At 39.4% G+C, this 27,754-nt stretch overlaps 1 long non-coding RNA gene across 1 annotated transcript; it reads left to right on the forward strand.

Annotated features, from left to right (window-relative positions):
- The first annotated feature begins 5,191 nt into the window (after positions 1-5,191).
- Positions 5,192-19,916, forward strand: LOC139075624 (uncharacterized). The gene is made up of 6 exons (XR_011526231.1): positions 5,192-5,372; positions 9,795-9,921; positions 13,086-13,188; positions 15,766-15,815; positions 17,421-17,507; positions 19,634-19,916. It is a non-coding gene; the product is annotated as an uncharacterized lncRNA (long non-coding RNA).
- The last annotated feature ends 7,838 nt before the right edge of the window (positions 19,917-27,754 follow it).

The following is a 27,754-nucleotide window of genomic DNA, read 5'->3' on the forward strand; positions in this document are numbered from 1 at the left end:
GAACTTTGGGAAATCTTGTTCCTAAACTAAGCTAAAAGGTCCCTCTTTTAATAATGACATACTGGATTGGGGGTTTTCTTTTTCTTTTTAAAACCAAAATTTGTTTTGGAAATTAACCCTTGATAGAGCATCAGATCCAGAGTTCATTTCCCAAGTAATTATGATGTTATTTACCACACTTTACCAGGACACTTCTTGTCCTTACCTTAAGAATATAGTTTGGGCTTTGCTTACTCTCCGATTAAGAGCACAAACTATGTAGTGTATAGCTTTTCTTTGTTATGAAATTAACGTGGAGCTGGGCTCTTTCTTGTGTCCCATTATGCTTCTGTATGAAATTCTGTCTCATGGGAATAGGATACCTCTGTCTTGATTCCTTTTTTTCTCTTTGAATCAACTTCATCAAAGCATACTGCACGTACAATAAGCTGTGGCTGTGTAAGATCCATGGGAGCATCACCACAATCAGGGTGCAGGGCATTTCTGACCACCTCCGAAAGATCCCTTGTGCCTCTTTGCAGTCACTTCCCATTCCACTCCAGGCCTAGGCAGCTACAGATCTGCTCTCTGTCACTGCAGTAATCTATGTAGTTTGCATGACTCTTGTTTCTTCAGTCCACATTCATGGGGTAACGTTCCTTTATGGGGAGACAAACTATATGGTTGGGAAAAGGTGGAGCTGAGGCATGTATTCAAGTAAATTTCTTCATATCTGATAGCACTAAATTTTTGTGGAAGCAAGTTTTATCTAAAGTCATAGGCTAATAGTTACCTTTAGAACATGGTTAACCAAGAACTACAAAATTGGAACAAAATTTACATCTAGGTCATTTAATCCAGAAACATCCTATGGGGAAGTTCAGGGTTTGCAGCAGCTTTGATGAAGTAACTTTTCAGTTCTCACATGAATTTGGCCCTATGCTTTCCATATCCCTAAAATAAATGGGGCTCTGATATTTAATTTTTACACGTTCACCATTCAGAAGTGACTTGGTGGTCTTTCTTTGACCATGTAAATTTATGGGACAGAAATCTTTATTTTTAGAAGTGCAGTGCCTTGTTTTATTCAAATTTTGAAAATGGTCAAGAGATAGGGCCCGGGGACAAGTTTTAGCATGATAGTTCTGACCACTGGACATTTGACTTTATATGGCCAAGAGTCAAGTGGTATTGGTGAGATGTTTGCAAGAGGATTGGCATGAAATAGCCTAAAGAGTGTGTGATGCTTGTGCCACAGTCCAGAAATAAACATTACATTTCTTTCCTCAATATATTTCTGTAGTGGATAGCCAAGTGACAACTATTGTCTTTTTTTGGTTTTCTAGTTAAATAGCAATTGTTCTGGATGAAGGAATGGCACTGTTTAAAACTCTTCCACTCTGAGGAGTCTCGTGGGTGTGAAGGAAAATAGATTTCCAGTCTTAAGAATCAAATAGCCCTATTCAGTGTCATTCTCGTGACTTTCCCCCGACACGTTAAAATTTTGCTTAACCTGTTTCAAAGTAGAGAAGCTTCTATATCAGGACTGTCCTAGACACAGGTGCCTTTCTAGCTTACAGATCTTTTTCTTCATAATGTTTGGTGGAAGAAGTGACTTTTAACCTTTTCATGCTTAGATTTCCTTTATTCTTTTTAAGGAGGTTTAATTAAGCCATCTCTTTTTAATTTAACCTATCGTTTAGAAATTTCTGGGAACATAATTTACTTAAAGCAGTAAGTCAGATTTTTTTCCTCTCTCCTCCCTTTTTTTCTTCCATAGGCAAGAGCTGTAGTATATGCAGATTATTGAGAGAGAAAACATAATATCTGAAAAGGTGGCTTTCTTAAAAGGCACCAGGAGCATTAGTGTCATGTCTGCAGCACCCATTTGTGTCAACTGTACAGACCTTTCAATGGAAAATTGTGCTGCGCTACCTTTTAAAGTATGAAATGCTAATTTGGGATTTACAGTTTTTGAACTGGAGGGCTACATTTTGCATGGGATTTTGTTTAATTTCCCAGTGAAAAAAGGCATTTGAAACACAACTGCCTACAGCCAACTGTCAACAAAAATCAACTGTAATAGCACAGAGCCTGTCACTGATGTATGTGGTGATGTGGTAATCTTCTCAATTTAGCTGGGTATTTCTTCTTCGTACAAAATAGCTGAAAGTCTTGCTAGGCATTTATGAATATCGGGAGGTATTATTAGGCTGATAATGGGGCCAGATTAAGGAAGTGTACACTGGTTCAAAGTGTCAGTTAAAGAGACACAAAATGGGACGATACATGGCCCCTGGTATAAGGGACTCTTCATATTTCAGGTTTGCTAAAGATTTGGGCATGCTGAGTTCCATCTGCTGTGAAAATGGCTTTCTGGGGAAAAAAAATAAAGTTGTTATGCTATTTTTTCCCCCAGAAATCTGTTTTTGTTTATCAAGAGGGTGAAATAAAAAAATCTCTGAAAATGGAAATGAGGAGGGTATATGAGGGGGATCTCCCGGGGTGAGACTGGCCAGTCTTCTTCTCCCCCCGCCACTGAGAGCTGGAAGCTGAGGGCTGGCATCTTTTCCTTCTAAGTCACGGCTACCTAAGAGCTGGGAGAAGAGAATTCTTTTGGAGTGTCTGTATTTTAGTAATGGGACCCCTTTTGGATTCCAAATAACAACTGGCAAATGCGAGGCAAAAAATAAAGCTGCATATAACCTATTCTTTGGCAAGGCACAATGTTGGCACTTATTATTAGCTGTCATCAAAACATGGCATTAGCAAAGCTTCTCATATCAAAAGGGGATTTAGAATCAAATGGCACTTTATGTTATCAGTTAATGTTTTTTTTTTTCTTGGTATTTAGAGTGAACCATACTCAAATCTGGCCCCACCATTTACTAGCTCCGTGGTAGCTCTGTTCTCTGTGATTAAGTTTCTTCATCTCAAAATTGGATTAATAATTATGCCTACCTCATAAGGATTTTGTTAGAATTAAATTACTTAATAGGTATAAAGAGCTTAGAACACTGTTTGACATATAATAAGCATCATATGGTTAGCTGTTATTACTATTATCATCAATACAACCAACATATTCACTCATGTCAAAAGGATGGGAAGAGAAATATACTAGCACATATGCTATATAACCTGTTGTGAAAGGTGTTTTCATTTTTTCCTAATCATTATGTTTTTATCTGTACATGGAAGACAAGAGTGAACCACATTATCTGAGCTACATGGAATACGTTCTAAGATACTTATAAACCACACCATGGCTAATAGGAACTTGCCAGTACCCGCCCTGTTTTTTGCACTGGCTGCCCACTGCCCTTTCTCTGGGCCTCCGCCCTTCTGCAGCCCCTGCTTTCCATAAGAACCTGATCTTTTCCTTCCCTTCGTGCTTTGGCCAATAAACGGGGACCAAGGATGGACCTCTGATGGAGGAGTGTGGCTCCAGATAGTCATGTCAGTGACATGTCTTGGCACATCCCTAAGAAAAGCTAGGTTGAGCCAATCTGATTCCTTTCTCCACAATTCTATGATTGAGGTACTCTTGTTGATTATCAGAAGGTAACCAAATTTAAAGACCAGGAGATGGAGACGATGATAGGGTTAGAGGTGGCCTTGCCAGTTATGTACAAATTAAAGCTATGACAGAACAATGGAGGAAAGAGAAAGCAGCAATACCATGAGAGAATCTCTGAGGCTGCCTATTTTTCTGTATTTCCTGAGCTCTCACGGCTGGCTCTGCAGTTTTCCCAGATCCTGTGAGACCTCTTTACGTCCCTCCAGGAAACTTCTCTTCCTCTCAACTTCCCACTAGTGTGAGGCCATTTCTGTTCCTTGCAGCCAATTAGGGTACAGAAGGTCTAGGCTCCATGTGTGAGTAGAAAGTAAAGTTTTCTGCTGATCAGTAAAAAACATTGCATGTAGTAGAATTAACATAAAACTGAAAAAGTGGCCAGTGAGGTAAATTTCAATTATCCATATTCAAAATCTTGGGAATGAAGGAGTGGTAGAAGTAAAAGAATTATTTCTAGGTTCTAGTTGACAAGGTCTCAGCACACATGGTGATTACTTTCTAATGGAGTAGACAGATGATCAACAAGTAAATATAAACAAGGTAACACGGTAATTATAGATTGAGAGGACTTCTATGAAGGAAATAAATAAGGAATTAAATTAGGAGATCCATTGGAGGTTTGGTGAAGTGTGTTCCTTAGCATGAAATGATTTTGCTGTCAGTGGTAACTGCCGGTGATCTCTGAGTAAAGATTTCCCACATGACCTGATCCATTTCCTTCCTCTGCCTTGGCCAATAATGATGGACCAAGGATGGATCTCTGATGGAAAAGTGTGGCCCAAGACATGCATAGATGTAGGTATAGATATATACTAGATCAACATATACTCCAGATAGACATAAACTGATTAGTCCTAACAAGACATAAAGCTTTTCTACCTTTTATCTTCAAAGATCATACCAAAAAACATCAATATATCATTGAAGTTTTTCTTTTTCTCTATTTGGAATTGATGTGGGTGATGGATAACAGAACAACAATATAATGAGCGTACTTTCTACTAGGTAATGTGCGAGATCCTTTCCACAATTCTCTGATTTAATGGACAAAGCCACCCACCCTCACCTTGTAATCACTGGCATTTACATATGCAGTGACTGCCTGGGATTCAGGCTTCTGTCTGGATCTGGGAGAAAGTGTTTCTCTCTGGACCAAAGGGTGCTTTTAATCTGCTGCCCCTTTCTTATAGCATCAAGTTCTAGCCTGAATACAGACTTTTAATGAGCAATCCATATGTAAATGATTAGTACAAAAGAGGAATTAGCTATCATTACCCAATTGCTTTTTTTCTTTTTAGAAATGATTTGCTATTCAGTTTTAAGCTTTCCAACTATTTTGATGGAGATCCAACTTGGAGAAAAGAAGTGATTTTTTGTTCTCATTATCATTTCCTGTTAAAACTGCATAGTTAATTTTTAGAGATAGATGTCCCCTTGAGGACTCATGATAGGAATGAGAGCGATTACTGTTCTATGCCTTTAAGATCATTGAATACCCAGAATAAACCGCCTACAGGGTACCACACCCGCAATTGTGAAAGCAAAGAGGGATCTAGAACACTGGAGAGGAAATATACCACTCACAAGTTTGCAATTATGAAGTAACAGAATTTATTGAACATGGAAAATTCTGTCACTAAATAGATGAGTGGTTCTCTTAAGTCCTTCCCAGGATGCCAGAGAAGTGGTCTCAGTGGAACTTTTTCTTCTTCAGATTTTTATTCACAAAAACAAAAGACATATAAAAGCACATTAATAAGGAAGCCTTTTGATGGAGAAGTGAGGCCAGGAGCATCGTGGGCTACTTCTCCAGAAGGTGTGTTGACTGATTAGGGTGTTTCTCCAGGGCTGCTGACCTTAACATCCAAATGGGTCCTTTGATGATGATCTTTTTAGTTCTTCTTTACTGTGCACTTTTCTTTCAAAGACACTTAAGTATGACGATAAAGAAATACAATCACCAACACCCCCATCGTGCATCACAAATGACATGTCATGAAGTAATTATTTTAGGCAAAGTGGTGATAGTCCTTCCTCACAGTCCCATTTTATCCTAATAAGAAGATCTACACATACGTCTCTTCAAAGAATTAGGCTCGGACAAAGTATTGCGTTTTTCTTCTAATGCGCTCAGTATTCTCTGACATTCATCATGGTTTTTTCAACAAATACTGATCCAAATACTTTGTGCCAGAAACCCCTAGTGATGCAGCAGTAAACAACAGACAAGGCCTTTGCTCACATGAGATTACATTTCAGTAAGGGTGACAGATCATCAGGTTAATTCAAATAAACAAGGTAATTATTGATTGGGATAACTACCAGAAAGAGTAGAATTAGAGTTTCTTGCAAGTTTATCAGTTGGTCCTAAGGGCCATGCCCTCCTCACACCAAACCTCCAACACTTCTCCTTAGTCTTTAAGTGCACAACTGACTTTCACTTTTCAGTTTTACATACACAGCTGTGTAATTGCAACTTCAAGCCCTTCTGTCCTTTCCAAACAAATTCTTATTCCTCAGTTTCTCCTATGTAGACAATTCAGAACTGCCAATGAACCCAGTATTAAGCAATTTCTTTGGCAGAAAAGATGCAGACACAAATTCTACTTTATCAAAGTCTGGAACCCAAAAAGGACAAATAGCTGTGTGGTAGTTATTTGCATATACGTCCGTCTTCCCTGCTAGACTGTGAACTCCTTGAAGGTAAACACTAATCTGGGATTTTTTGTCACCTGTGACACTAAGCATCATGCCATGCATGTAGTAGGAGCTCAGTGTATTGCTCATTGAATTCAATTGAATTGACGAAAACTATAGGCTCTGGCCAAAGGTATCAGTGAATGCATGTTTGAAGAAAATTAACTAACAATTAAGATAAAAACGTCAGTATACACATGAATTTTGGCTGAGCAGAAACATTTTCTCACTGGTGAGCATAAGGCTTTTCAGACCAATGAATCTGGTATCCTATAATCCCTTGCCAACAAGGCATGGCAGGGATGGAGGAAAAGGAGTGTGGGCTGAATGCAGACTTTGGCAAATGGTTGGCACTTGAATCATTCCTGCCCGAGTCCTAGGCTCTTGGTCTGTGTGGCAGGAGGTATGAGAGAGAAACTGAGAGGTCCTAGGATAAGACCGCTCTATGGAGGCACTGAGGCTGTTTCTGTTCTGCCTTGAAGTCTGTGAGAAGGTTACACTGCCCACCCCTACTGAATGATTTCAGGCTTCTTTTCTGAGCACTCCCTTCAAGGACCTGGTTCAAATGATCCCTTCATCAGTACCTTACAAAGTGCAAGCCCTATATGTAGAGCTGGGGATACAAAAGATGGACAATCAAGATCCTTGCCCTCAGGTGCCCACTGTTTTCATTTAAGAGGCAGAACTTAACCTATAACCAGTTAAGGAAAGCCAACTGTGATATTCTCTCTGCCCTGAGAGTTGACTTTTTTTGTGTGCACACACACAAACGTGCATACACAGACACACAAACACACACATTAGTACTTTCCCACATGGGATAAATCAGAGTAACGCTTTAGGCCCCACATTTTGGTAGCGGGACTTGAGGATGGTTCCAGGCTAAGGCAGGGTGTGGCTTACAGAGCAAGAACCGGAAGAGGCAACTGATATGGACGAGGGATGTGGTTTTACTAGCTGGCCTGGGTTTTATGGACTTAAACCCTTCCACGAGGTAAATTCCTGCGAAATGAACAGCAGAAATACACAACTGGTTCCACCATTCATTCAAGAAATGAATGTTGAGTATTTACTCTGTGATAAGGACTAGGGATGCCACAGAGAGAGAAAAAAGAAAGATGTAATTTACAGGGGAAACAGACATTAATAAGATAGTTCCACAAATGTAAAATTGCAACTGTGATGAGGGCTAAGCTACTTGGTGCTGTGAGATAGTATAATGGGATGGGAATACTTAACTTGTCAGGAGAGGCTTTCTTTAACTTACCTGGTTTTGCTCATAGAATGATTTTTGGGGTCCAGGATGGGGAGAGTGGGTTTGCCTTCCACTTCATGTCTCCCAAGGTCGATCTTTGCCTTAGAATATGAATGGATGCACATGATTTAAGTAGACTGGCTCTGTCTTTTTCTCTTTTCTCTACTTTTCATTTCATTTATTTATTTGTTTGCACATCATTAGTACTATTTTTAATGTAACCATGTTTACTCATCATCTTCAGGAGACTGTGGGAATTGCATCGAAAATGCAATTTCTTCAATCACTCTCTGCACGTGAGAGGATGTTTCCAATGAGCTGGAAAATCAGAGTTGAGTGATGTATCACAAAACTCAGCTTTTATGTTGAATGGTTCTATTTTGAATTGTGTTATATTAAAATAGAATGCACTGGAGGCAGCATGGTGTGTGGAAAGAGCAAGAACTTTGAGTCCAAGAGGCTCTACACTCATCCATTGGGAGCTTGGGTAAATTATGTGTCTCTTCTGAGCCTCAATGACTCCATCTGCATGATGGGGATTATAATGGCTACCCTGGAGTTTTGTGTGAGGTTTAAGACAGACAGAATATTTGAAGGCTCTAGGACAGTGCCTTGCATTAGTAGGGGCTCAATAAATATTTGTTTCCTTCCCTACATTCAGATTCTTGGGCCCCTTTATTATAGGTCTATATAGAGATACCCTGCTGATTGCAAAGAGGGCTTCCTTTACCCTAGAAAGGGAGATGGAGAGGAAAATTCCAAAGGGATTCCCATGTTGACCTAATGAAAGTGAGGTGCCCACACTCCAGCTTATAACAAGATTCCGTAGAAGAGGGGATGGAAGATGAATGTACATTAAAATGACTCAAAACACGAGCAGACTCTGCAAGTGTTATGCACAGATGAGTTAATTGTTGTGCCTTAAATATATTTCCTGAAGAACAGAAGCCCGATCACAGCACACATCGTTATGTATTTTAGACAAACAGCACTTTGAATCAAATTATAGTACATGCATAAAATATTAAAATAAGACATTTATAACAAATCTTTCTAACTTAGTGCTCGGCTCTAAAATAGATTTATATGCGGATAAGCAATAGGTGCGATAAATGTGGTACAGATACCACAATTTAAATTGCAAATCAACAGGGCATCATGGGAAAAAGGAATGCAGACTTGAAGTACTAAGGGAAAAGATCCAGCTATGCAATATTTTTAGGTCTTCTGCCTGATTTCGTCTTGCAATGTCTGTATCTGGACTCCACATTTGATAAATTCCAATATCTGCTCTCTAATATAGTTCCTTTACTCCCAATTTAAATGATCTAATTAAAACCTGCATTTATTATTCCTTTTGTTTATTATTGAACTGCAGTTCCCCCAAGTCTTCAATTTATTTTAGTTGAGAGATTTTAGAAGAATGTTATTGTTTCTCAGTTAACAAAATAGACGAATGAAATGAGGAACAATACTCTTGCCTGTGCTGGAGGGCTGCCCACTTTGCCAGATCACCTTGCCCTCTTTTCCTCCCCTGTGGTTTGTTGGACAGTGTGTGGTGAATGTGTCGACAACTTGTCTCCAGGAATGATCCTGCCCAAGAATATTAAACTTGTTTCATTTATTTTGAAGAACTTTGGGGCTATCAAGTTGAATGTCTACAGAGCTAAATGTTTCTGGGATAGCTGGCCTGCTAGAAATCAGGATTTCCCCCCATATCAGAAGCCCTGGAAAGAACTCCTAGGGATGAAGTTGTGCCTTTGGACTCTCACGGTATCCAATCCATGTTAGGGAAGAAGATCCTTTGCTCCCAGCATCACTGGATGTAGATGAACAGCCGACTTGCCCAGCAACTATTTTCAAGGCTGGAGGCTTGTGAACGGAGGGCAGGAGGGGTAATCATAAAGGGTTAGCGACAGTATTTCTGAGTGCTGATACCAAAGAGATCTCTTTTAGCCAAAATTTTATATGCAGCTACAGAATTGAAACATGTCTCATCAGCAAGGGGTAGAGTCGTTTTACTTTCTTCTTTGCCTGATCTGTATGCTGGAAACTTCTCTTCTCATTGAATATCTGCATATTAGCTTTCTTTCAACAGAGAAAGTTTGTATGGCCATATTCCATTTTCTTGTAATGTATTGTATCGAGTTTTTAAAGTTTAGTTTTCTGGTGCAATTAACCACCTACCTCTTTCCCACTCTGCTTACTGTAAGTATTTCTAATACTTTGTTGGAAGCTGTTGCATTAAAAATAATAAACAAAGAAATAAATGCCTTCATATTCAAGGTTTCGGGTGGCAAGATTCAACAATACTTCATGTCAGCTAACCATAGCAGAAGAGAAAGACAAGCCTATATTCCTGCTGTAAAGTTGTACCCACAAAAGTGTATCTGTCAGTGCGTGCCTCCTGTGGGTAAGTACAATTAGAGAGGAAGAAATTAAATGTATGTAATTGAATACATACATCGAGATTGTTCCTGGAACTAAGGTACCAGTATGGGCTCCCAATAGTCTATTTCAATAAGAGCCAAGTGCAACCTTAAAAGAGAGATGTAGAGAATTAGATGTGCCAACCGTTACAGTAGCCACTGGCCACATGTGGCTATTGAGCACTTGAAATATAGCTAATCTTAGTTGAGAGGAACAGTAACTTTAAAATACATACCAGATGTTGAAGGCATTACAAAAAAAAGTAAAATATCGCAATAATTTTTATAATGATTAATTATCAAAATGATAATATTTTGTATACATTGAATTAAACAAAATATATTATTAAAATCAATTTCACATGTTTCTTTTTCTTCAAAATGTGGCTCCTAGAAAATTTAAAATTATTTGTGTGGCTCCCATTATATTTCTATTGGACAGTGCTGAGCAAGATTGATGTAAGGTAATATTGTAACTAATTGGCTTAAAAGACTTTGCTATCAGGAAACTCACTTTGTTCTTCATAACATGCCTGAAATTCATTGTAAATGGAGTCCTCTTTTAAGTGTGCCAGGGGATCTTGCTGGTTAAAGTAACCCCGTGGTGAGAACTGCCATCCTATGAGTAATCACTCCTGAATATACCTGTTTCATAGGTTTGGATTTTAATAGGGTTTTCCTAAAGTAAAGTTCACCAACTTTATCATTTGCTTTCCAATGAGGCCATTATTTTTCTCTGTGTGAAAAGTCCCTTGTCTCTCCCGAGATACATTGTTTTGTTTATCCATCTTTCACAATTATCCCTTCTTAGAAGGGAAGTGTGGTTTAGTTGGACATGTTTGGAATCTGAAAGCAGACTGTCTGGGCTCAGAACACCACTTACTAGTGACCTTTGGCACATCTACCTCTCTTAGCTGAAGTTTCCTAATCTGTGAAATGAAACAATAACCCATGGCTCACAGGAGAGTAAAGAACGTTCTGAGAGATGATCACTCTATGGGGTGCATAGACCCAATGAAGTCCCCATTCACTTCCTATTGTTTTACAAGTGTCTTGGGGCCCAACTTTCTAGGACACTGAGTCTATATTGTCAATCATTGATTTTTTTTTCCAAGGGAAGGCCATTATTATGAGCACTAGGTACGTGCTTGAAGCACAGATATGCTCATGACACTTTTGAAAAGAGTCACACATCAGCTCTTGGCCTCTATGTCTTTGCTTTGCTCTTCCTGCCCAAATTTCCCTCCTTCCCCAACGTTTCTTTTCCTCGTTGTCTTGTGCATCTTTCAATGTCCAGATGAAGCACCATTTCTTTTATCAAGCCTTCTTTGACTACTCCAGACAGTACGGGTTTATCAGCTTTATACATTTTATTGCCAATACAAGCCTGTTTAAATCAACTAGCAAATATTTCTTTGGTGTTTCAAACTCCACTGCTTACTGTCAGGTGATTTCAAGCCTATTCATTTGGTTTCATCCACTGAACTGTAAGTGTTTTGAAGGCAATGGCCACGCTTCATACTCATTTCACAACTCCCATACTTCTCACTCCAAGAATGCTTGCTGATTGATTGATTGATTGACTAGGGCTTGACTAATAGAAAATACTTTAATGCAAGAGTAATTATTCATGGTAGGGAGTGACCCATTGAGAAATACCATATATCATCTTTACTGATATCTAAACAATTAGTATACAAGTAAAAATTTAAGAAGGTTATCATCATGTAAAAACCTCTCTTATTTAACTGCTGAGTTCTAGGAATACTTGAGTTAGTAAAAAGATGACTTAAATAAGTTTCTGATTCTAGATCCCTTTGATATATATATAAACACACACACACATATATGTAGTTTAGATCCTTTTGAGATCTTAGTATTAAGATCTTAGTATTTAGATCACTAAGATGCACAGTTTCTATTTGTAATCTTTTCTCAATAAGGCAGTGGGACATTGGTGCTTTCAAATGAGCTTAGAGATGTTGAATATGACATTCATGTCATTAAAAATAGTTAGCTGTTCTTGGCTACATTCACAAAGAAGTCCCCTAATGCTTCCCTTAATTGGCAGGATCTACACGTGGTATCTCTTTTGCAAGTCTACTCTGCACTGAGCAGTTGGAGCTGTGTATGTGTCTGTGTACGTTCTCTGTAGGTGACACTACACCTTAATCAGACAATTGGTGCATTGTACTAGGACATACTGTATGCAGACAATGCCTCGCCTACCACTCCCTCCTCTTTTTTTTAAACCCTGAAATATGGCTGATATGGTCCATTGCAAAATGAACCTATATTGGAAATGGCAAAATTGTAATGTAAAATATACCGGGGTCAGTGGGGTGTGCTGTTTTTTGCATATATTTTTTCTCCCCTGACCCATGCCATTCCCCTGCATACAGGGAAAAAAGCTTCATCTCACACAGAAATGTGATGTCCTTTACTGCCAGAGGCTGTTGCTGTTTTAAATGAGGAAAAAGCACAATGCATGAAGAAGGAAAATTAAAGCATATTCATTTTGGAAATTAGATATGGTGTCAGGAGACTCACAGAAAATAGCCCGTTTGAATGGAACCCCACACTACAAGACAGTTCACTGAACTTTTGACCACTATTTATGCTATGGAAGCTTTTGAAACGGGGAAGAGAGCAAAACATTTTATAGCTGCTTGATAGCTGAGTTCATTTTTCTTTCTTTCTCTTTTTCCCACCAGGCATTTGTCTAGCCCTTCGGTGTATATAAGATATTCAAACACCATGTAGCTTATTGGCAGGCCTTTGTGTTAGTGTTTCCAGGTTGGTTCCAAAACACACAGCTACTGGATGAGAGAGTCTCCCGGCCAACCCGGTGACCTTCCTTCCCCTCTACAGCACAGTCGGCCATCTGCCTGTGCCTAGTCTGGAATGGCCAGCCCCAGCCCAGGTCATGCAGGCCTTGGGAGTGACAGTGACCTCTTTAGAGGTCATTCGGCAAAGGCAAAGAGAATATACCTTTCACAGTTCCCAGGGATTCCTTATGCAAAATTGGACAGGGATGGAGGAGATGATGGAAAAGGCACTTTGTTGAATTTCTCCCTTTCTATTATTTGGAAGAACAGTTCTCAATTTGTGATCATCGGTGTTACGCTTCATTGCTTCCCTCCTGCAGAGCACATCACACCAGCCAGGTTAAGTGGGATTCAAGGGCCCTCCAGGAAGGACGGCCTAGATTTTGATTCAACACTGACTGAGGAAGCATCTGCATAAATGAGGTAGGGGAAGAGTTAATTGTGAGTGGAGGGTGGGGTCAATTAGAGGCAGAAAAAGAAATCCAATTCGTATTGGTGTTAATGAAAAATATGCTTTAACTTTTATACAGATATGAAGCATGGAGCTAAATATTACAAATTACAGGTTGTGAGTCTATGTCAGCTTTATTATTGTTATTACTATTAATGCAATGATAGCAAACCTAAGGGGTCACCGTGTTTGTTTAATTTATTTTCTGGGAAAGCTTAGCATTTTATTTCCAACTGAGGACCTTTTACCTGGCCTCTTGGTGACTTGCCCACACTGGCACAAATTAGGCCCCACCTTTCTCGGGATCTGTGTGCTTCTTAGTGTTCTCTCTCTCTCTGATCATTACCAGGCTTGAGTCTCACAGCGTTCCCCGTCAGTCCACTCCTCAGTCAACCATGGGTCTCACTTTCCTTAGGAGATGATACAATGCTGAGGTTTTAATGGTGACTTGAGGTGGGGTGAGGACAGGGGATGCTGCGAAAAGGCTTAACAATGAAATCAATTTGTGCCACGAGATGCTGAAATGTGTCTGAATGCTGACACTCACAGAAGTGAGTGTCCTTGGTTTGAGAAATACGGACAGTCTGTCCCCATACATGGCTATGAGCTCTTTACAGAATCACATTAGGAAAAACTTCAACATGGGAACATGTTGCTATTTTCTTCTGCCTTGTGCTCTGTGGTTTTTAACTTCAGAGAGAGAGAGAAAGAGGTAGGGAGAAAGAGACCATGTCTCTCCTCCCCCACTCCCAGCATTATTCATTAGGAGAGGATTTTTTTCCTCCTTTGGATGGGAAACTTCTCTCCTCTCACTAGCCAGTAACAACCCTTCTGTTCATCCTTATGTCAAACCTTCACAACTGCACTAATATGATCTCTGACAATTGGAAAGGAGCTGGGAGAGTGTTGTGAGGGCCACTCTGAAGTCAGGAGATAGTGCAGGGTCTTCTCAGGGCAAGAACTCCTCCTGACCATCTACTTTCTGCCAGGACTGGGAGGTAGAGATGTGCATGCTGACCTGAGGCCACAGGCTGAGAGAAACCTGAGAAGTGTGCTTTAATCAAAATCTTCTTGGCCTCAGAAACCACCCTCCTTTGTTTCCTGTTCTCCCTGAGGCTTCTTGGCACTGCCAGCAGCCATGTTGCTTTTGCTCTGAATTTGTGGGAGGAAGGTCCCAGTGAGCCCTGGGGGACTGCTTTGTGCTCCATGCCCATACTACAGACCCACCTTTAGTCTATAGCCCGATGAATGGAACTGAGATAGGATGAGGGGAATGCTGCCCAGTGAGGTCATGCTGGTCATGTTAACTATTGGCAAAAAACAGGCACTAGAGAGGATGACATCAGGTAAGTACTTTACAGTTTAGAGCTGGAGGTTGGCAGAAGTAAGGGATCAAGCCTGGAAAATTCTCAAGCCCTGCCAGCCTGCTTAACCCTCCCCTCCCTACCTCTGAAGACTTCACAGAGGTGGACCTGTGGACTCAAATGCCCTGCATTTGTCTGTCACCCTTGCTTTGGCAGCGGATTATCCCTACAGTTGTCACACCATTTGTGATGGCCCGTAGTTCCCCTGCCATTGTGGTGGCTGATGAGGACTGGGCATTTTACATGATGAAGAAAAGAGGAGACAGTAATCAAATGCAGCAAGATTAGCCATAATGATTTTTTCTCTCTTTTTAAGTCCTGTGGAAGAGAATGAGGAGACAGGCCCGGGCAGGATTTCTGCTTTGCTTAATTACAAAAGGACATATTATAGCAAATATTAATGATTTCATTAGTTTAGGAATTTCAAGTCTGACCCAAGTCTGAATATCAAGTTATGATGACCAGGCTTTAAATGCAAATCTATCTCAAGAGAAAATTCCCATCACGTGCAATATTTATAAGGTAACCTCACTGCTTACTGGACATAGGATGGTGAGGTATTTTATGGGTCACACGGAGCTTTGCTGGTAGGTCCAGAGTATTTCTGTTATTCTTCTGGTAGTCTATGAAATGTGAAAATTTTTTTATAGTTTAGCCATTCCTTTCTTTATAAAATTGAATTTTGGATAAAGGTTTCATGACATAGTAGACTAGTGAGGCAACTTGATGGAATAAAGAAGGGGACAAACTTGAGTTCAAATTCCAGCTCTGCCACCTAGCTGACTGCAAGGCCTTGGGCAGGTCACACTCTCCTGGTCCCAGTTATCTTGTAAATAAAATGGGATAATAATCTCTACCATACAGCATTGTTGTGAGGGTTGAGAGTAGTTCTTGCATAGTATCTACTCAATAAAAAATAGATTTTGTTATTATCATTGTAGTAAAAGGCCTTAGAGCTGGAAGAGGTTTTTAAGATCCATTAGCTCAAACTTCCCCCATCTTACAGAAAAAGAAACTGAGTGTAAGAGAAGCTGAGCTACTTGTTAAGCGATATGCAAAATGGTCTCAGAGCTTGGTGTGGTCCACATTCTCTTGATACCCAGACTAGCGGTCTTAGTTTGTTTGGGCTGGTATAACAAAAATACTACAGACTGGGGGGATTAAACAACAATGTGTTTTTCACAGTTCTGGAGGCTGGGAAGTCCAAGATGAAAGTGCTGGCAGATTGGTGTCTGGTGAGAAGCCCCCTTCCTTCTTCATAAGTAGCTGACTTTTTGCCCCGTTGTCACACGGCAGAAGGGGTGAGGGAGCTCTCTGGGGTCTCCTTAATAAGGGCCCTAATCTCACTGTGAAGGATTTACTCTCATGACACAATCCCTTCCCAAAGGCCCCATCTCCAAATACTGGCACACTGGGGATTGGGTTTCAACATATGACTTTTGGGAGGACACAAATATTCAGTCCATAGCATGGACTTGCTTCCTCCTTATCATTTCTCAGGTCAAGCCTTTCATCTTGTTGAAGATGAGTGCTAAATAAGAGTTTTTCTGAGGGGTTTAATTTTTTCCCCCATTGGGTTTTCCTAATAAATTCTTTCTTGAACCTTGCACATCACTTCCTTCTCTGATGTCACTGTCCTTATTGGTCTAACGCTCTGATTCTCTTGAGCTGGAATATTTTATTGTCCACTGATTCTCTGTTGTCTCAGCCTTATATTCCCCAAAAAGAGTAGAATACCTAAGCAAAGGGACCACGCAACACATTTTATCTACCTTTGTGGTTCCCAGATTTTTGCTTTCACTGGTCAGTAAAAACTTTTCTTTCCTTCTTCCTTCCTTCCTTCCTTCTTTCCCTCCCTCAATTTTCTTCTTTTTAATAAGGGATGGATACAAGTTTGTCAACATTTAGTTTGCCAAAAGCTTTAAAAAACCTCCTTTTATCTATTGACATCACTTTATGAATAAAAAAGATTTTTGAATATTATTTAAAAAATAGAAATAACATAATATTAGATGTAAGGAGAGCTTTGCTCAAGAAATATCAGCAGAAGGGCATGGGCATTGTCCATGTGGATCACTTAAAATTTTGTCACAGACCAGCAGAGGCCCATAAATGAGTAAATGGGAGCCATTAGTTTAAGGGACAGGAGTTGGTTTGCTATGTAAATTGGACAACCTTAACCCATCAGGAGCCTAGAATGGGGACAGCAATGTTGAACTGATTTTACAGGGCTGCTGTGAGGTTCAAATAAAACGACATGGAAAAATGCTTCAAATATTCTATGGTTCTGTGCAAATATAATGGATTATAATTATCGTATCAGTAAGTACTTATAGAACACCTAATTTTATATATATTATTTATAATATTGCATATTATTATTATCTATCTAATTATGCCAGTGTACAAGAACTCTGAAGGACAATCGTATTTCAGTAATGGGAAAAACAACGGAAGTAACAATAATCCTGAGTTCCAGTCATAGTCTAGTGAGCACAAAGCACTTCGAGAGTACAGAGGAAGAAATTAACATGGCCCTTTCCTGGCAGAGTTCACATGAATACTATCACGATTCCACTATCTGCACTGACTCCAGTCCCAAATTACTTAGCCCTAATGCTGGACATATGTTCACAAGGAACTTTTGATTGACTGATTGTCTAACATATGTGAGGTAGCTCCCCAGAATGGGATCTTGCTGGCAAGACAGGATGCTAGAAACTGAGTAATATGGGGCTGTGTAGAATGATTAAAATGAAAAAAATGAATAAAGCTTATTCACTGTTATATATGCCTGATTCCTGAGCAAACAGGGAGCCATGTTCTTCTCTTGCCTACAGATGGCTGAGTGTGCAATAATCATGGAAGCACTCACATGTTTCAGGCCACTGCAGCTGGGTAAACATCATGTAGAGCCATTATTGCAGGTGAGAAAACTAAGGTTCATAGGAGCTAAGAAACTTGCCCAGTAATGCATGGCAAGTATCTGGTGGGGCCAGAGTTTTGGAAAAACTGTCTCTGACTCCCAAACTCATGTTCTTTCCAACAAACATACAATCATATGTGTATGAGAGGTATACGTCTTAATGACTGGAATGAGTAAGGGTAATATGGAAATAATGAACTTCTGCATTTTCTCTCCTCCTCCAAAGGACTTACCTTTCATTTTTTCCTTGACTAGTTCTCTAACTCTAGTCACAGTTGAATTGCTTTTTCCAAGGTCCAGAGACAGATATTAATTTGTGGGGCAATTAGTTCAGGTGTGTGGGGCCCAACTAACCTATGGTTTCTCAGATTTCAGACAAGTCAGTTACCCAATTATTTCTGAGAGTAATTACTGTGTTTCCACTCTAGTCCATTTCTACTCTTTGGCCCATTGTTTACCTCAGAGAGGAGCAAAGAATGAATTCAAGTTACAGTGTGACATTACAATGAGATTGCCAATAGAAATCAATGACTTGTCCCATGACAAGCCAGGGTTTATGAGGCAGCCTAATCGTGTCCTTATATCTTTGCCTACCTCATTGTACTGCCATTCAAGCGGATTATACAATTTTCCTGTTATAAAGAGGGTGTAGTCAGGGCAAAAGGGGGTCTAATTGAGTTGAATAAAGCTGGAAGTGGTTGTGCAGAAGCCTTATAGAGAAAAGAATATTACAAATAGGATATTCCAATAAAAGTAGGCTGGGTTATTTGTTAAGGTTGATATTTATGTTCACTTTTATTGACCTTAGAAAGGGTATATAGACAGAGCAGATAGAGGTCAAAGAACTCACTTTTTCAGCAGCAGGCACCTAGATCTCAGTGGAATTAAAAAGAGTATACTTAATGTAGTGAAATGTCATTTCATCCATTTTGTACTTAGAACTTATGCTTATTTGGGTTAAGTGGCTAAAAAACATACCATTCTCCAAACAAAGCAGCAAAGCCACAATGGAGACCATGGAGTCACAGAAGAGATACATAATTCTGATGCTGTACTATCTGATGTGGTAGCCTCCAGCTACATGTGGCTGTTGATCTCTTGAAATCTGTAGTTTGAAATGAGATGTGCTTTAATTATAAAATGCATAGCAACTTTCGAAGATGTAGTATAAAGAAAATAATGCAAAATATTTCATTAATAGTTTTTGTATTGCTTGCATGTTGCCATGATAATATTTTGGATGTATTGGTTTAAATAGAATATTAAATTAATTTCACCTGTTTATACTTTTTAAAATCTAGCTACTATGTAAAATTACATGTATGGCTTGCATTATATTTTGAGTGGACAGCAGTGGTCTAATACAATGCCTAAATGATATCATCTGAGAGTCAAATTTCAATAATTTGGCCTTATTTAAATCAGAGTGTCAGAATGCATTCTGCTCGTGTGGGATATGAATTTGCGCCCACCAGTGTGATGTGCATCTACTACACACACATCCATATTCATGTGTGTGTGAAGAACCCTATCACCTTTGGATGAGAGAAATCATCCCAATATGTCCTAAGTTGTTGTTTTCACACATCGAAATGATGTTTCCCTGCGTCTCTTTGTTTCAGTAAAACCCCCACCCCTAAAGAGCACGATTTGGAACAAGCTACTGGAACAATTTATTCTTTCCTCTCCACGGATTAGAGAGGTGGTACTTGGATCAGCTTGTTAAAGAGAAGAGCTTGGCCCTTGCCCTTGCTCTGTGTTTAACGATCCTCTCCTCATGTGCCACCTCTCTAATCTGCAGAGAGATAGGTACAAATTGTATCTATAATGTTATATTACTTAACAGTCTAATGTATGATAAATCATAGAATTGCATCCCTACCTTGTAATTGGTGAGATGTGTTGCATGAGAGATCTCCTAATTCAATAGAGAGTGGTTGCTTTTATGCATAACTGCCTCTCTGGATCAAACCAATTCAGCCCACAAGTGATGAGGGGAGAGTTAAAGCTTTTTTAATTAAAAAAAGCAAAAATATGACTTAGAATGGGTTTATAGGCCCCTGGATTCAAACGATTGCTTAATAATCCTCTACTTGAACGGAGCTTCTTTTTTCCCTTTTTCCGTAGGCAGCGGGAATGGACCATCTACAGGAAATGGGTACCTGAGAGAACAGACATTAGGTGAATTTATGTTCTCGTATTCAGTAATCACCACTTTTCATATGTTACTCTTAGCCAGGTGTATTTGTTATTTTTGAAAATGATTGTCTTCCTACTCTCACCCCCACACATGTTTTATTCTCAACACTTTTTGTTTTTGTTTTAAATCCATTCCTTTTACCTATACAACTCACTCGCTGATTCTTCAGAGTTCTTTCATTATATTTTGTTTTGTCTTCTTATTTCCTTAAACTGCTGGGCTGATTTTATTTTTTAGAACTGCCTATTTTGGTGCCTCTTTCCCTAACTCCTAACCTTCTTAACCTCCTGGTATTACTGGCAAAACTACCAGCATCAGGGCATTTATCACGGGAAGATGGAGTGAAGGGGGCTGCATCGCCATTCCTCACAATGCATGAGCTTTTAGTAGCAAGCCACATTCATACAGAAATGAGTACGGACAGTGACATCGAGATCACGCTTGTGAATTGTCACACCTGTGTTCTTGGCCATCCAAAAACCTCCACCCAACACTGCAGGTAATTTGATCATTGACTGTTCAGACATTAGTTACGAAGACAACTGAAATAAAATTTGACAGACAAGTTTAATTAAGTCTGTTACAACTGTTATGACTTATACAAATTAGACCGTTCCAGCTGGATGGGGCCATAAACATGGCTAATCTTTCAGGAAAAGCTGAGGAAACTTTGATGAAATCACTAGTACTAGGCTCATTGATGCCCTGAGGGAGATCTGCAACTTGAGTTGCCTGGCCCTTAGTCAGCTCTCTTTCCATCCCCTCACAGAGTCCAACTCCAGAAGCTTCTCTTTACTAGCTGAATTCTATGATACATTCTTTAAAAATATGCCATAAAATTTGTCACATACTTGCCATTTACAATTTTCTATTCATCATTAAGCAAATGGGTGAGATTCAATGACCTGATTTTTCGTTTCTAGAATTTCCATATGTATTTTCTCAAGAAAGATAAAACAGATTGTGTGGTCTTATCTTAATTCGATCACTTCTCAAATCTGACTTTCTGAAAAGAGTAGAAGGGCAGCTTTTGACAAGAGTCGTTGATTCTGTTCAAACAGACATGCAAACATCACCAAGACTGCAGGCTACCACAGCCTACTTGGAAAAGGGGTGAATTTGGAGGTGGGGTTGCCTTACGGTTTTCGATTACGTCTATATTGCTTTTCCTGCACTCTACTGTTTCACATCTTAATAAAGAGAAACAAATCATTTGGTAAATAATCTATAATACAATTTCCAGAGATTACCCTGCCATTTCTCAACTGCCAGATATATTTTATTTTTACTCTGCATGTAACCAAGGAAAACAAGGTTGAAAATGATGCCAGTTTATGCTTTTTCAGCTATGAGATGTCAATAGCCCTTGATTTTGTTGTTATTGTCACTAATTTCTGCAAGTTCAAAAAAAAAATGTCATAAAAACAAATTGCTTTTAAATAGCCTATCGTTATTCACACAGTATTCTTCTGAGATGTAAGAATATAGTTGCCACGATCTTTGAAATCACTTTTAATCACTAATATTCAGGCCCTTAGAAAAGGCTTCTTTGACTCTATTTTTCATTTTCCCCTCAGTTTTTTTTTTCCTTCCTTGTGTTTTCATTGCTGACATTTTTACTATAAAGTCGCATTTTCATCTAGGACAATGGCATCTTGTTTTTAAAGCAAACCAACATGAGACAATTTGTTTTGAAAATATGTGGGTTGATGACAAAGTTGTAAGAATTTCAGAGAAATGTCAGCACTGGTGTCAGGCAAGCCAGTTCTCATGTGTTTCTTATATGAAAATGGAATTTGGTGCCTTATGTACTGACAACTCCAGAAAGAGTAGAAGTTGCTTTGTTTTTGCTGGGCATTGTCTTCCTCTTTCTCAGTAAGCCTACGATGGTTTCCAAAGATCAATTCTACTGGGAAGTGACTGTGTCTCTTAACCTTTTCCCCAGAAACTGAAACACTACACACGTGAGTCCCACACCAGGGGAAGTCTAAGAACAACAGCAAGGAAGCAAAGGGTTATATTATAATGCACCTAGAAGAGAGCATTTTCACTAATCAGTACCCATATCATACATTTGTAAAAATGACTGCCTGACAGGTGAAAAATCTTTTTTTTTTGACAGCGTACATTTAGTCTTAAATCAATCCAACACAATAGTTCCTTTTTTTGCTTTACACAAACTCTCTTTCACCTTTTGATAAACTGTACCCCTGTGAGCCGTAGAATGTTTCAGATTCCTACCCTTTTCTGTGTTGCAGCAATATTTTGAGGGCAATGTAAAGCAGGTTCATTTGGCAGAATGTTTTTATATGCATATCAGTGCAAAGGTAGGATTTAATGATTTTGAGGATTAAAGGCTCTGTCCGAAACTTTGTAATGCGCTATGAAGTCCTTGCAGTGTAAGTTAGACTCCTGATCTGCTGAGGCCTCTCTGAGGTATTCTATTTTAACCTGGTGTAGAGAGCACAATAGCAATAAATCTTGAGGCAGATTAAGTAATTTCCCCATAGTGGTGTGTCTATTGGAGTTTCAAATAACCCAGCATAGGGATTCAAAGTCTTGATACATTTGGATATTCCAGACTGTATTCCCTCTGTGTAAAAAGTTTCTGGCAGGGCAGCATCCTGCACTTTGACCCCCTTGTAAGAGTTTAAATGGATGCCCTACTGAGCTGAGTGAATGCTAATTATTTTGCCTCTCCTGAATCCTTAAAAATTAAATAAAAGAAAGAAAGTAAAGAAAAGATGGCCCATTTGCATGCTTAAAATATGCCAAAGATTGTATGAAATGGAAGCTTGAGACACTCTGACACTCTCAGGTCTCAGGCTGCCATTGGGGATCTGATTTACTTTTCTATTTTACTTGGAGATGTTCTTGTTTGGCCTAGGCAATCTTGTCTAGAAAAATCTCTGAGGCTTACCTGAGCCAGCTTTCATGAGCATCCATACCCCAGGGCAGCCAGAAAAAGTATGTGCAAGGCTCAGAGCTGGGACTTGTAACGGCAGCACCTCTCCATGGTTGCCATCTTGAATTCTCGCTTTCATACAGAAGGAAGTTTAGATTGTGTCTTCTCAGTGCCAACACCTTTGTGAGGTAAAGGTCAGATCTACATAATGAAACAAAAGCGGGCCAGGTCAGGGAGAAGAGGAGTTGCTTAAGCCAAGAGACCAACAAATTTTTGGAGATTTGATTGAAAACCCAAGTGAGTCCCTGGGACTAACCATCTAATTAGTATGGAAAATCTAAATTTGCCCTTGCTTTTTTCTCCTTTCTGCAAATAACAAGTCTTCTCATTAAACACATTTTAAAAAGGGTTGGGCAGAACACTATACGGATCACTCATTTTTCTACTCCTTTGAAGAAAGGAGTTGTGGGCAATATTGTCATTGCAGGGAGAGAGCACTTGGCAATATCGTCCTGACAGCACATTAAGAAAAATAAACAAGTGTAGCACAGCCTGGGAGACCACACCTCAAGGAGCTCCAACTGCTCTGTGTCTCCCAGATCAAACCTCGGGGTCTTTGTAGTGGTCAGTCCATTGGAAGGAAACAGGGTATGTTGTGTGTGTGTATTGCAGGGGTTAGTGGGTGGGGAGGCTAGGCATCTCAAGCAGAGAGAAAATATGCCTGTATGTGTGCGGGCGATTATATGCTCATGTGTGGTTGTGCATGTGTGTGAGAGTGTGTGTGTGTGCACATGCATTTGTGTGGGGAACATGTGTACGTGTAGATAAGTATGCATGTGTGATGGGTGTACAGGTAGTGTGTGTGTGTGTTTAAAAAAGTATTTGTCACTATCCATACTGTAATAAAATAACAAATTTTTTCTTCCCTCTGCCTCTTCTATAGTCTGACTACTTGCTCTTAGTATTGTAGTTTGTCACCATAAGGAACAAGACAAAGAGCTTATTGTTTCTTAATGATGATAAGATGAAAATACAATTATTCCCTTCCTGGTTTTTGATGGAGGCATCATGAGGCAGAGCACACTTTGGCCTAGGAATCTATTCTTGCATATTAAGTTGGGGAAATGCAAGCATTTATTGAGTGGGTCTGAGTCAACATGATGTTTAAATAATGTGTCCAACTCCCCTTATTTCCTATGACTTCCTCCTTCTTCTGCCAGCTTCGCAAGCTCACCATCCCAGTGATTCTTGCCCCATTAAAGCTCTTTCTTCCTGCTACCATTTTCCTCTTGGAGTTTTCCAACATGGTCCACATTTCTTTTTTCTTCCTTACGTGTATCTCTAATTTACAGATAATGTACTAAAAATTCAATATCCCAGAACTCCAGACCTCAGGCTTGGAGTCATAGAAACTTAAAGCCAGACAGGACCTGAGCATGTTCTAGTTCAGTTTCCTTATTTACCTGAATTAGATGAACATGTTTACAGCAGATTCCCAGGGGGCATCTGGCTGTGGGTCTGAGTACACAAGCAATGTTATAGGGTTGACATAGACATTTCACTAGGAGTGGCTATCTATGTCGTGGGAGTGACTGGAAACAGGGCAGAGGGCATTTCCTTTAGGAGGTTAAATGTAGTCACTTACGTTTGTGAAAGTGCTTTGTGAGCTGTAACATGGTAAATGCATGGAATGTAAGATGATTCTCTCCTTTTTCTCTTTTATAACTAATAATTTACTAGGTGAACGTCGTATCATAACTTTTGAGAATATAAAACCTACTGAAAAGTCTGAGCGAATATTACAAAGAAACCCTCTATTGTGTCTCAAAACTCTTTAGTATTTAGTTTTTAGAAAGCTGCTTTGAGCATTCTGCCTTTTAGGTGAGAAAGATTCATTTATATAGTTGTAGAGAAAGAGCACTGACAGGGACTCTGCAGGCTCAGATTCCGTTCTTACTTGAGATTTTGTGATATTTATTCCCTTGATGACCTAAACGATCATTAACTATTTAACCTATCCAAATGGAACTCATCATTTTCTTTCATCCAAAAGTGATTCCTACCTATTGTCTTTTACAATGAATGGAAGCACCAAGTGTTCCTTGTCCCAAACAGCAGTGTGAGAGGCCTGCTTCCTTCTTATTTCTTCCTTACCTCCTCCCACTCCATCACCAGCATCTGTCTGATTTACTCCCAAATATGTCTTCAGCTATCGCCACTGCTATTGTCCACATCATCATCTCTCACCTTGTTTTAGTTCTAACTGGTCTTGCTTTCTTCAGCCTTGCTTCTTTCTCCTTCAAGTGCTAGCCAGATTGATCTTATAAATTATAAATTCAATTAGCTCACTCCCCTGTTTAATGCCCTTAATGACTTCAGAATGCCCTGTGGAGGAAGTTCAAAGTTGTTACCTTGATCCACAGGCCCACCACGACATGGCCTCTGCTGGTTTCTCCAATCTCGTCTCACTTCACAGCTCACACTCCAGTTCTTGTCACTTTATTTTGTGTCTTCAATTCACCATTTTACCTCTCACCACCAAGCTTTCACACATGCCATGTCCTTGGCCTAATACCTAATACTAAGCTCTCCTTTCCAACTCGGTTATCTTCATGTGCTTAAATCCATTTTATCTTTCAAGTCTCGGCTTAAATATCTCTTTGTCTGGAAACATTTCTGATTGCCCCTTGTCAGGCTGCTAATATTTCTGTACTTCTCCTATTAGAGCACTTATCACAAATCATTAAACAATCCGTGTCCCCACTATACCATGAGCTCAGAAGATTAGGGACCAAGTATATATAATTTTTATATGTTCAGGTTTTACTCCAGTGCCTCATATATAGGATCTGCTAAAATAAATGTATGTTGAATAAATGAATGCATAAATGTCAGTGACATTATGTGGCTTTGAACAAATCACTCATCTTATTTGGGACACTAATATCTTTATGACTAGTGTGAGAACATTGGACTGAAATGGCATGAAGGTGGCATCTAGTTTTAAAGTTCTACGAATTTATAATTACATGTTTATTGACATACAAGAAATGTGATAGAAATTTCAAAGTAACTATGAGTGGTATGTTTCTATTTTTGATTTGAGCTCATACATTAAAAAGTTTGTAATCCTTGCTCATACCTAGATCAGTACACCCTACTTCATGGTAAATATCATCCCAAAGAATGGTCACCATTAATGCCAGAGATCAAGAAGAGTTTGCACCCTTACAATTTCAGGTTTTGCGGGCTTTGTGGACATGTGAAAGAAGCTGCACGAATTATGTTTTTCTTGAAGAATTTGAGTCCAATCTAAAAGAGGGCAAATGGCTCAGAAGCAAATGTCTTTTTATTCTTTCTCCAGGTTAATGGGATAGTTGCTTGAATGGAGTGGACTAAAGATGGGAGCTAGTCAATATTTTTCTCAACTAAGCTGAACCTTTGGAAGTTGAGCCATCAATATTTATGTGGCAGCTAAGTCTTAGGTCTTTAATTTCATTCCTAAATGAGAAAATGTAGTGTATTTCAGTGAGTCTACAGATCATGGATGTGAGGAAACGATTGGGTTGAGATAGTGCTGATGGCAAAGAGAAGCAACAAAGTATTTGAGCGTAAAATATGCAGAAAAAAATTTTTTGAGTTTCTTGTTCTTAGTTTTTGGATCATCCCAAAGGTAAGAAATGCACATAATCTACTGTTAGATAGAGCCAGTTTGGGGAGCCATAATGCAAATCAACAGACGTAGATACCACATTTCCTCCCCAGAGAAGCTGAGAAAAGGTCAGATCTTTATACTGGGAGAATGATCCATTTAAATACCAATATGAAGCCAGCACGCTATGTGCCCAAAAAGCAAAACTAGGTATTCATTCTTATCTGTGTCTCTTTGAAGACCCCTTCAAGCTTGATCCTATTGTCACTGTCTTTGCTCCTCCTCATTCAGATATACAACCAACTTTCCAAGTTTTGTGTCCTTGACTTTTCATTTTTACCCTTTTCTGTCTAGTTACACTTATGTTTTAACATATCTACTCTGTGGTATTGTGGTATTGGCATTAAACACTCTACATCTAGGATTATTTTTCCAATTGACTGCCTTCTGGGATAAGAATGTATTCCTTACACCTCCTGCCAATCTGCAGTTGCTAGTAAATGATATACTGGTTTGAAGATCTGCGTACTTTTAGATGGGGAAAGAAAAGTGATTTTGATCTGAAACTGAGACTCAGACAAAGGATTGGTGGTGTTTGAGTAGACAGTGCATCAACACGGCTCTATATTAGATAGAAGTACCTGTTACAGCAAGCAGGAGAGGACTCAAGAATAAAATAAAACTAGGCCTACCTCTGCTTATTCAAATACCACCCACAACTTTCTGGGAGAAGAACATATGCAGAGCATATTTGAAAACATTATAAGGCATGCATAAAGTACAATATTAGTCAATTTTATATGCTCAGTTGCATGAAATCTGTGTGTTTAAAAAATATAATAATTTGCATTTCATGGCTTTTGATAACCTCAGGAGTGCACTTGAAATTCAGCACATGCCCACAGCACCTCCCAGCTCACCCCATTTTTAACTGAAGACCAATGGTTTCTATTAAGGGATCAGGCAGGGCCTCTGACAAGCCAGTCAATAACTATGTGAGGTTACTTCATTAATGCTATAATGGCTGATAGAGTGAGAGGCAAAAAACAGGTTCCTGACAGCAGCAAATGAAAATGATAGAGATTCCTGAAGCAATGCGCCTTTCCTTTGTCATTGTCTTTTGCTTCGCTTATTCAAAATGTGGCATTTATGTATTCAGTCTTGATGAATGTTGCAGGCTTTAAGTACTTTTTCCATCTCTAATGCAGTGCCGATTGCACATTGTTCTCTCTTTCTCTCTCTCTCTCTCTCTCCCCCACTCCCTCTCTCTCTCTCTCTCTTTTTTCCTATAACCTCTGCTGTCAAGGCACTGCAGGCTGAAGGGTTGCAGGCACCGGCTAAATAGCTTTTGTGCTGTAAACGGCGAAGGTGATGGGACAATGCATCATAAGAGCTGGCTAGGTCATAGAGCAGAGAGGGTGGTGGGAGCTGGACCCTGAAGCTAAAATGGTGCAAGTCCCCCTGGCCCTGCCACTCTCTTGCCTTTATTTG

The sequence above is a fragment of the Equus przewalskii genome, chromosome 14, assembly GCF_037783145.1.
Source record: "Equus przewalskii isolate Varuska chromosome 14, EquPr2, whole genome shotgun sequence".
Classification (NCBI taxonomy): Eukaryota; Metazoa; Chordata; class Mammalia; order Perissodactyla; family Equidae; genus Equus; species Equus przewalskii.